This window comes from Bubalus kerabau, chromosome 15 (genome assembly GCF_029407905.1).
Source record: "Bubalus kerabau isolate K-KA32 ecotype Philippines breed swamp buffalo chromosome 15, PCC_UOA_SB_1v2, whole genome shotgun sequence".
NCBI lineage: Eukaryota > Metazoa > Chordata > Mammalia > Artiodactyla > Bovidae > Bubalus > Bubalus kerabau.
Window position 1 is genome coordinate 48,867,766 of NC_073638.1, and position 12,057 is coordinate 48,879,822.

The window sequence follows — 12,057 nt, forward strand, 5'->3', positions numbered from 1 at the left end:
CTATGGAGAACAGTGTGGAGATTCCTTAAAAAACTGGAAATAGAACTGCCTTATGATCCCAGCAATCCCACTGCTGGGCATACACACTGAGGAAGCCAGAATTGAAAGAGACACGTGTACCCCAATGTTCATCGCAGCACTGTTTATAATAGCCAGGACATGGAAGTAACCTAGATGTCCATCAGCAGATGAATGGATAAGAAAGCAGTGGTACATATACACAATGGAGTATTACTCAGCCATTAAAAAGAATACATTTGAATCAGTTCTAATGAGGTGGATGAAACTGGAGCCTATTATACAGAGTGAAGTAAGCCAGAAAGAAAAACACCAATACAGTATACTAACACATATATATGGAATTTAGAAAGTTGGTAACGATAACCCTGTACACGAGATAGCAAAAGAGACACTGATGTATAGAACAGTCTTTTGGACTCTGTGGGAGAGGGAGAGGGTGGGATGATTTGGGAGAATGGCATTGAAACACGTATAATATCATACATGAAACGAGTCACCAGTTCAGGTTTGGTGCACAATACTGGATGCTTGGGGCTGGTGCACTGGGACAACCCAGAGGGATGGTATGGGGAGGGAGGAGGGAGGAGGGTTCAGGATGGGTAACACGTGTATACCTGTGGTGGATTCATGTTGATATATGGCAAAACCAATACAATATTGTAAAGTTAAAAAATTAAAAAAAAAAGGAAATCAATGCACAACATTACTTACTTCTCACTCTCTCTCCTCTTCTTCCCCCTCCCACCTCCCCTTCTTAGCTCCCTTTCTCTCTCTCTGACTCTCTGTGTCTCCTTCCCTGTCATTGTCTTTCTCTCTTTGTCTCTGGTCTCTTTCCATATTTCTTTCTTCTATATATATACCATCTGCATTAACACATACTGAACATGATCTATGAAGCAACATGATATGCTGGAACTAGAAGTAACTTACTTACTAGAAGTAACTATTGGGTAAATTATCAAATAAAATGAAATATTAAGGAATTAATTTTACTCTTAGTCTAAGAGTAGAAGCGCCACTTTACAGAAGCTCCACTTTAACAAGGAATGGAAACATATAACAAGCTGCCAAGTCTCTTTCCATCTTTTTACTTCCTCACTCCTAACAGAGAAACCAACACCAACAATACAGCAACTGTTTGAACTTGATCCAAATCCCACCCCACTGATATTCTCTTGAATTTTCCAGCATTGGGATTTTCAGTCCCAACTTCTTGTCTAGATTCATTGGCCAGTTCCAAAAGTGAAGGAACAAAAGACAGTATAGTAAGTTCTTCAGACATTCTTTCATTTTTCATGAACATTTAGAAGGAAGAAGGGTACTTTGCTTTCTCATTCCAAATTGTGAAACACACAGTCTCTCTTACCCTTTTTAAAATCTTTTGAAAATGTTTAATTCTTATGATGACTTTTCTGTGCTCAAGAGTGTGAAAGGAAACTTGCTAAGATTTTCCTGAAATGTCTCTGATTCTGGGATGTGATCCTGTGACTATTAAACATAGTGTTGGGATGTAAAGGATTCTCATTGACTACTATGTATAAAAACATGAGAAGAAACAAATGAATATTTAAAAGCTCATTTGCCTTCAGACAGTTCAAAATACAGTGGTGAAACAGTCAACTTTAATGCATTGTCTATAACCTGGTTGAAGAAAGTAGGGAAAACCACTAGACCATTCAGGTATGACCTAAATCAAATCCCTTATGATTATACAGTGGAAGTGAGAAATAGATTTAGGGGCCTAGATCTGATAGATAGAGTGCCTGATGAGCTATGGAATGAGGTTCGTGACATTGTACACGAGACAGGGATCAAGACCATCCACATGGAAAAGAAATGCAAAAAAGCAAAATGGCTGTCTGGGGAGGCCTTACAAACAGCTGTGAAAAGAAGAGAAGCGAAAAGCAAAGGAGAAAAGGAAAGATATAAGCATCTGAATGCCGAGTTCCAAAGAATAGCAAGAAGAGATAAGGAAGCCTTCTTCAGAGATCAATGCAAAGAAATAGAGGAAAACAACAGAATGGGAAAGACTAGGGATCTCTTCAAGAAAATCAGAGAAACCAAAGGAACATTTCATGCAAAGATGGGCTCGATAAAGGACAGAAATGGTATGGACCTAACAGAAGCAGAAGATATTAAGAAGAGATGACAAGAATACACAGAAGAATGGTACAAAAAAGATCTTCATGACCCAGATAATCACGATGGTGTGATCACTGACCTAGAGCCAGACATCCTGGAATGTGAAGTCAAGTGGGCCTTAGGAAGCATCACTACGAACAAAGCTAGTGGAAGTGATGGAATTCCAGTTGAGCTATTCCAAATCCTGAAAGATGATGCTGTGAAAGTGCTGCACTCAATATGCCAGCACATTTGGAAAACTCAGCAGTGGCCACAGGCCTGGAAAAGTTCCACTTTCATTCCAATCCCAAAGAAAGACAATGTCAAAGAGTGCTCAAACTACCGCACAATTGCACTCATCTCACACGCTAGTAAAGTAATGCTCAAAATTCTCCAAGCCAGGCTTCAGCTATATGTGAACCGTGAACTTCCTGATGTTCAAGCTGGTTTTAGAAAAGGCAGAGGAACCAGAGATCAAATTGCCAACATCCTCTGGATCATGGAAAAAGCAAGAGAGTTCCAGAAAATCATCTATTTCTGCTTTATTGACTATGTCAAAGCCTTTGACTGTGAGGATCACAATAAACTGTAGAAAATTCTGAAAGAGATGGGAATACCAGACCACCTGATCTGCCTCTTGAGAAATTTGTATGCAGGTCAGGAAGCAACAGTTAGAACTGGACATGGAACAACAGACTGGTTCCAAATAGGAAAAGGAGTTCCTCAAGGCTGTATATTGTCCCCCTGCTTATTTAACTTATATTCAGAGTACATCATGAGAAACGCTGGACTGGAAGAAACACAAGCTGGAATCAAGATTGCCAGGAGAAATATCAATAACCTCAGATATGCAGATGACACCATCCTTATGGCAGAAAGTGAAGAGGAACTCAAAAGCCTCTTGATGAAAGTGAAAGAGGAGAGTGAAAAAGTTGGCTTAAAGCTCAACATTCAGAAAACGAAGATCATAGCATCTAGTCCCATCACTTCATGGGAAATAGATGGGGAAACAGTGGAAACAGTGTCAGACTTTGTTTTTCTGGGTTCCAAAATCACTGCAGTTGGTGACTACAGCCATGAAATTAAACGACACTTACTCCTTGGAAGGAAAGCTATGACCAACCTAGATAGCATATTCAAAAGCAGAGACATCACTTTGCCAACAAAGGTCCGTCTAGTCAAGGCTATGGTTTTTCCAGTGGTCATGTATGGATGTGAGATTTGAACTGTGGAGAAACTGAGCACTGAAGAACTGATGCTTTTGAACTGTCGTGTTGGAGAAGACTCTTGCGAGTCCCTTGGACTGCAAAGAGATCCAACCAGTCCATTCTAAAGGAGATCAGCCCTGGGTGTTCTTTGGAAGGAATGATGCTAAAACTGAAACTCCAGTATCATGCAAAGAGTTGACTCACTGGAAAAGACTGTGATTCTGGGAGGGATTGGGGGCAGGAGGAAAAGGGGACGACAGAGGATGAGATGGCTGGATGGCATCACTGACTCAATGGACGTGAATTTGAGTGAACTCCGGGAGTTGGTGATGGGCAGGGAGGACTGGCGTGCTGCGATTCATGGGGTCGCAAAGAGTCGGACACCACTGAGTGACTGAACTGAACTGAACTAAATGATTAAACAACAAAACAATTCATCTTGCTCAAGAATATGTTTTTCTTTAAACTTTGTACTAATGATTGAAAGAAAGTGAAGTCGCTCAGTCGTGCCCGACTCTTTGCAACCCCATGGACAGTAGCCTGCACCAAGCTCCTCCATCCACGGATTTTCAAGGCAAGAGTACTGGAGTGGGTGACCATTTCCTTCTCCAAGGAATCTTCTCAACTCAGGGATCGAACCCAGGTCTCTCGCATTTTAAACAGAGGCTTTACCTTCTGAGCCATCAGGGAAGTCCACTAATGATTATAGAAAAACAATGGATGTTGCTTGAGGACATGGTTCTCCTCCTTAAGAACCTTCTGACTAATCCTGTTATTTTAGGATTTAGGGAGAGGGTTTGATAAGACCTTTCCATTGTTAGTAACCAATTGAAAAATTATATTAGGTCTTGATGAGACTAGCTATTGGGGCACTCTCCTGTTCCCCTTCTGATGTCTGTGTCAGAAGCTTTCTCTGTCCCTTTTTCACTGTAATAAAACTGCCACGCAAAAGCTCTGAGTGATCAGATTTTGTCTCTGGCCCCGAATCGAAACTGTCTGCTCTGGAAGCCAAAAATCTGACACCATTTAATATAAGCTATCACAATGGTCATCAACTCAAGGAATTCAAATGGGAACTCTGTAATAACCTAGAGGTGTGGGAATGGGCCAGAGGTGAGAGAGAGATTCAGCTGGGAGGGGAAATACATACACCTATGGTTAATTCATATTAATGTATGATAGTAATCAAACCAATATTGTAAACCAATCATCAATCAATTAGAAATAAATATTCATTTAAAAAAAAAAAAAAAGGCAGGATCTCAATGGTATTTGTAGGTGAGAGCATTAACCACACCAGCTGCCACCTTTTGACAGGCAGCCTGAAATTCTGGGGTGAATTCCTTGCCAAAGTTTCAAGCCAGTGTACTCACCAGTATATTGCCCAGGAGCTGTGTGGTAGAGATAAAAAACAAGGACAATGTTAGCAAAGGCACCCAATTTGAACTTAGTATTTCAGTCTCATCTCAAGCTGTGCCCCTAGAATATAAGCAGAAAGATGGCTGAAGTGTAGACGTTACTACTGATGTGAAGCCACCCATATCAGCCTGAATTTATACTTAGAGATGTTTCTCTCTTTCTGTCTTAATTCTGAACTTACTATCCTTTTTTATTTTTTTAACTGTTTCAAGAAGCAATACATTATTTTGTCTTCCTAGCTTAGAAAGGAAGAGATAAGGGAAAATCATGAGACAAAATTTTTAAGTGACATAAAAGAAGAAAGTCTTAATACTCAAACACTTAAACAGTCAAAATGTTTAAATATAAAGAAGATACTGCAGAGATCAGAGAAAAACAAGAATGAATAAGAGGAAATGATGCCTGGAAACAAAGAAGGTAAAACATTGCCCATAAATCAGCAAAGGACAGTCCCCAAAATAGTCAAAGAACCTCTGAGTGGAGGGGTAGACAACCAGCAGCCTAGGGGGTGAAAACAGCACAAGGTCAGAGGGAGTCAGTGCCTGCCAGAATCTCAGGCAATGGCCCTGTCCCCACACACCCAGCTGACATTCATTCTCTTTCAGCCTGCCTTGTAAGCTGAATACCTGCCTGCCTACAGTATCCGGACCAACTTCAGCCACCCTCATCTTGCTCCACAAGTCAATGACAGTAGCCTCCTTCTCAAGAGTCAGATACACCATGATGTGTGTTTGTGCAGCTGCAAGTTGTGTCAAAAGCAGGTGTAAGCAGCAGGGGCCCTGGTCTTCCTTGTGAGCCCCACCCAGCCTCCTGCCCTCCCTGCTCTGAGAGCAGATTAGCCCAGGGCATAATACAAGTTCATTGGTTTGGGGGAATGTAAGATGAACTCTTGTTGCTCAGTGCCCTTCATCTGTGATTGGCTGATCCAGTGTGACTAGACTCAGAAACTCTACTCTCCCTGTTCTTATCTCTTAGCTTCATTTCCTTCATCCATCCATTCCCTCTAGAAATATATTCCCAGTCTCATTTATGCATAAATATTTTAGTCAGATCTTGTGTAATGTATCTTGCAGTTTAAACCTATGAATTAAATTTTATCTATGAATTTAAAAAGTTAAATTCATAGACATGAAAACTAAGACTTAGAAAGCAAAAATTTTATCAAGTTGACTTTATATGGAGCTTCACTCTGTTTCTGGAAATATTTATAAGAGGTTGAAATGGATAAATATTTTGTCTTAGATTCATTGCTTTCTTTCTCCTTGTAAAAATACTTTGGGCCACAAAATTCAATTTTCACCCATCCTGTCATTGAAATAAAGCTCTATCAAGTTAATGAAAAATAATAAATATTGGCTTTCTAGCAGCTACTGAACTAGGTTTATGGAGCTTGCATGATAATGGGAACAATTTAATGAGAAACAAACAAAAAAAATCTGATACTTATGATATGACTGTAGAGAAAATGCGGAGGAATTGCAAACAAGATTTATGTTATTCAGCTTGATAAAGTTTGACAGGATTTCTGGGAAAACAAGAAGTGCAGAAATTTCCACATCTGCATCCTCAAGAAAAAAGTGAAAATGGACCCAAGAATGAACATTCAAACCAAATTTCATTCTTCTCAATTCAAATATTACTACAATGATATACAAATATATACCCACTAGCATACCTGGAAAGAAGGAAGGAAGGAAGAAAAGAAGAAGAAAGGGAGGAAGGAAGGATGGATGGAAAAAGGGCCTAGGAGAAGGGAAAAGAATGTAATGAAAGGGAAGGAAGAGGAAAAGAATATAAAGAACAAGAGAGTACAGGAGACAGGGATCAGGACCATCCCCATGGAAAAGAAATGCAAAAAAGCAAAATGGCTGTCTAGGGAGGCCTTACAAATAGCTGAGAAAAGAAGAAAAGTGAAAAGCAAAGGAGAAAAGGAAAGATATAAGCATCTGAATGCAGAGTTCCAAAGAATAGCATGGAGAGATAAGAAAGACTTCCTCAGCAACCAATGCAAAGAAATAGAGGAAAACAACAGAATGGGAAAGACTAGAGATCTCTTCAAGAAAATTAGAGATACCAAGGGAATATTTCATGCAAAGATGGGCTTGATAAAGGACAGAAATGGTATGGACCTAACAGAAGCAGAAGATATTAAGAACAGGTGGCCAGAATACACAGAAGAACTGTACAAAAAAGATCTTCATGACCAAGATAATCATGATGGTGTGATCACTGACCTAGAGCCAGACAACCTGGAATGTGAAGTCAAGTGGGCCTTAGAAAGCATCACTACTAACAAAGCTAGTGGAGGTGATGGAATTCCAGTGGAGCTATTTCTAATCCTGAAAGATGATGCTGTGAAAGTGTTGCACTCAATATGCCAGCAAATTTGGAAAACTCAGCAGTGGCCACAGGACTTGAAAAGGGATAAAAACTCTCCAGAAACCAGGAATAGAAGGAACATATCTCAACATAATAAAAGCTATATATGACAAACCCACAGCAAACATTATCCTCAATGGTGAAAAATTGAAAGCATTTCCCCTAAAGTCAGGAACAAGACAAGGGTGCCCACTTTCTCCACTACTATTCAACATAGTTTTGGAAGTTTTGGCCACAGCAATCAGAGCAGAAAAAGAAATAAAAGGAATCCAAATTGGAAAAGAAGAAGTAAAACTCTCACTGTTTGCAGATGACATGATCCTCTAAATAGAAAACCCTAAAGACTCCACCAGAAAATTAGTAGAGCTAATCAATGAATATAGCAAAGTTTCAGGATATAAAATCAACACACAGAAATCCCTTGCATTCCTATACACTAATAATGAGAAAATATAAAGAGAAATAAAGGAAACAATCCCATTCACCATTCCAACAAAAAGAATAAAATACTTAGGAATATATCTACCTAAAAAAACTAAAGACCTATATACAAAAAGATTTCTTAATAGCACCTGGATGAAGGAAAGAAAGCAATACCAGCAAGAAATAAAATAAATATATTTTTAAAATTTCAAATATCCGTAACAGCATGTGGATAATGTAGACAGAGAGAGTAAAATGATCAAAGATGATGGACCCGAGTTAGGGTTATTCATGGTGTTATCCAGAAGTAAACATGTCTTACAAGAGTGTTACACTAATATGTGTGATGTTGTATAAGGTAGCTTGTTAAAATGCAAATTCTTGTGCTGATGGGTGTCTGATTAAGTAGTTCTGGGGTGGAGTTGAGGAATCTGCACTTCTAAAAGAATTTCAAGTGGTTTTGATGACGGGGTGCTGGATCACACTGAGAACAGTGAAGGATACTAAAGGAAAGTGGATGCCATATTCTAAATGTATCCAGCAGGAGTATGAAGACTGATTGTGAGGACACACAGGAACGAAGAGCCTATGAAAGATGAAGAGCAGACGAGTTGTATTTTTAGATAGCTGTTAAATGGATATTATTTTGTTGTCTGATGTTAAAAAACAGCAATGACAAAAACCTAGTTAATGAGCATTTTTAAGTTACAAAAAGGGAAAAATATAAATCAAATGTAATTAATTGACATTTTGAACATATATTTCCCTATCAAATGTGTTATGTACATGTATGTGTACATTTTTGTGTATATTCACAAGAAATATACACACAACAGTGATAAGTACACTGTATACCAATCTACCTTTTCTCTTAATATATCATTCATATCTATATTAGTATTTAACTTGTTGGATGATAGTTCATATATTATTTTACCAATATTCTCAATCTACCTTTTCTCTTAATATATCATTCATATCTATATTAGTATTTAACTTGTTGGATGATAGTTCATATATTATTTTACCAATATTCTCAAATAAACATTTAAGTATTTTCTAAATTATCTTTGCAATATATAATGATGTATTGAATATGACAACACATCATTGCATTCTTGCCACTTGCCCCCATTATACACATATTTAGAAGATGAATCACTAGACATTAGATACTCAAAATGTTAAAAAATTTACCAAAAATTCTGAGGAACTCTGTTAAGAATAAAAAAAGTACACTTTAGTTCATATTTCTTCTAGTTTATTGTGCTTATTCATGATTCTCAGCCATGAATAATCTATTTAGAGGAATAGTAAGAATTTCCAATAACTAAGAATCACTGAAACCTAGACTTTGCTACTGATCAATATTATATCATACATGCCTTGATAACTGCATGCACTAGGGGTGGTGAGACTGTTTGGACTGCAATTTATGAGTTAATTTGTAGACATACTTTAACTTTTGCAGGCATACTTTAACTATCATCCTATTCTGTGTCAGGTACAGTATTTGTGATAGGCTTACATAACATAAGACATACTCCCTGTTCTTAAAGAATTCAGTCTAGAACTCTTCAAATTGTATTTTACTGGCTCATCAGAAGAATGGAAGCATGTGTAACTATACTTCAATGTATAGTAGTAACTCACATTAGTGAATGATCAAAGTAATCAGGGCAATGTAAAGAAAGAACACAGCGAAAAATGTCCTAAATTAGCTTGGAAAGAAATATTTTGACCATGGCCTTGCGAATTTGCTTTGTCTTCACACTGTAGATTATGGGATTCATTACAGGAAGGATGAGCAGATAAATGTTGGCAATGAGAGTATGCACAAGGGGAGGGGCGTGCTTCCCAAATCTATGCACCAGTGACAAGCTGATCGTGGGGATGTAGAAGATGGCAACGGCACTTGTGTGGGATATACAAGTTCCAAAGGCCTTTTTCTGCTCCTCTGAGGAGGCAATGTTGAGCACGGAGCGGATGATCAGGACATAGGAGAGGAGGATCAAGACAGAGTCCAAGGCAGCAGTAGAGATGACAATGGCCAGACCAAATGCACTGTTGATCCTGGTGTCTGTGCATGAAAGCTTCATCACATCAGGGTGGAAGCAATATGAATGGTGCAGAACATGACTTCCACAGAAGGACAGATGCTTAAGGAGCAGGAGTAAAGGCACTACAACTGTTGTCACCCTAACAACAATGGCAAAGCCCACTTTGATGATCCTTGAATTGGTTAAGATTGTGGCATATCTCAGTGGGTTACAGATGGCAATGTAGCGATCAAAGGCCATTGCAAGGAGTACCGAGGACTCCATTAAGGTAAAACCATGGATGAAGAACATTTGGCCAATGCAGGCATCAAAGCTGATTTCTCGAGTGTTGAACCAGAAAATACCCACCATAGTGACCAATGTGGAAAGGCATAGTCCTAAGTCCAAGAAGGATAGCATGGAGAGGAAATAGTACATGGGCTCATGAAGGCTTGACTCAGTGATGATGATGAACAAGATCATGCCATTCCCTGAGATAGCAATGACATAGAGACAACAGAATGGGATGAAAATCAGGCATGGTAGGTTTCAAAACCAGGGATGCCAGTAAGAAAGAAGACTGTAGGGTGGAAAATGCTCTGATTGAACGATGGCATGATGAGTGAAGGAGGCAGAGTTCCCTGAGGAAAAGGAGCATGTCCTGCAAAAACAGGGAAGAGAAATGTTTTCATTTTCTTCTACAAATCTTACAATTTTGAATCACTAATGAACCTTGCCTTGTTTTTAAATGCAAGTGCCTTACTATTTATTCTTTTATTAGATTCAGAGTTGTATTGATGACTTAGTGGAAGAGACAGAGGACTAAATCCAGAGCACACGGGTTTTAGCAAGATTCTCATTTGTTACCTCTAGGCTTCAGTATATTAAATATATCCATGCTTGTGTGCGTGTTGTTGCTTCAGCTGTACCTGACTCTTGTGACCCTATGGACTGTAGCCTACCAGGCTCCTCTGTTCATGGGATTCTCCAGGAAAGAATACTGAAATGGGTTGCCATTTCCTTCAGCACGGGATTGGACCCAGGGATTGAACCTGCATCTCCTGCATTGACAGGCAGTATCTTTACCAATAGCGCCATCTGGGAAGCCCTAAATATATTCATTCAGTTCAGTTCAGTTCAGTTGCTCAGTCATGTCCGACTCTTTGCGACTCCATGAACCGCAGCACACCAGGCCTCCCTGTCCATCACCAACTCCCAGAGTCCACCCAAACCCATGTCCATTGAGTCGGTGATGCTATCCAATCACCTCATCCTCTGTAGTCCCCTTCTCCTCCTGCCCTCAATCTTTCTCAGCATCAGGGTCTTCTCCAATGAGTCAGCTCTTCGCATCAAGTACACACATATAAAAGAGGATGTTAGACTAGATAAGTTAGATTAGATAATGGTAATATATTTCCCATGTCTATGAATCTATGTTCATGGGCAGATAGGGCATTTGTACACATATATAGGACAACACAAAGCCAATCCATCCTGTTTCTTCACTTCTCACTTTTCAAGGAAATATTCCTTAAGAGGACCATTAAGAGTTTGCATACCCAAGAAAAGCAGTATAGTTAAGATATTTTAAAATATTTTACAAAAAAACTACTTGTTTAAATATATAAGGGCTTGGACAGCAAGATCAAATCAGTCAATCCTAAAGGAAATCAATCCTGAATATTCATTGGAAGGACTGATGCTGAAGTTGAAGCTCAAATATTTTGGTTACCTGATGCAAAGAGCAGATTCATTGGAAAAGACTCTTATACTGGGAAAGATTGAGGGCAGGAGGAGAAGGAGATAGCAGAAGACGAGATGGTTAGACAGCATCACCAACTCAATGCACATGAGTTTGAGCAAACTCTGGGCAATGGTGAAGGACAGAGAAGCCTGGCATGCTGCAGTCCATGGGGCTGCAAAGAGACATGACTGAGAAACTGAACAACAACATTGATAAAAATTAAATATTAAGAAAGATGTAATTCAATCAGTACATATGGACTATAATGTGTGTAGTTGGGAAAGCATTTGTTCAAGTAGTAGTTATGAATCTGATATTGTTTAAGAGAAATTCTCCTTGAAGAAATAGGGCTTAAGTTAACTTTAACGAGAACAAAGGAAGTCATTGCAAACTAACAGATAATAATTGGAGCAGAATCATCTAGTAAGAATATTCCTTTAGAACAAAAGGACATTGAAAATGAATTGAGGGGTTTTGAGGTGGATGTATGGTCCATCAGAAAGTCTTATTAAATTTGGATGCATTTCCGTTTGGATGGTTTTGATGACTCTGAACCACCTTCTCTGTTTGAGGTTATGAGCATATACTCAACCCAGATCAAGAAATCTCTAGGATCAAATAAGTTCCTTTATATTGGTTTTTCCCTAAGTTTTCTGAAACCCTATTTTTATCTGTAGAAAGAATGCCTGGATTTTAAAGTATG

The 12,057-nt window shown here is 38.9% G+C and overlaps 1 pseudogene; it reads right to left on the minus strand.

Moving 5' to 3' along the window:
* Window positions 1-9,283: 9,283 nt before the first annotated feature.
* On the minus strand, window positions 9,284-10,227 carry LOC129629082 (olfactory receptor 51F2-like; annotated as a pseudogene).
* Between the last annotated feature and the right edge of the window lie 1,830 nt (window positions 10,228-12,057).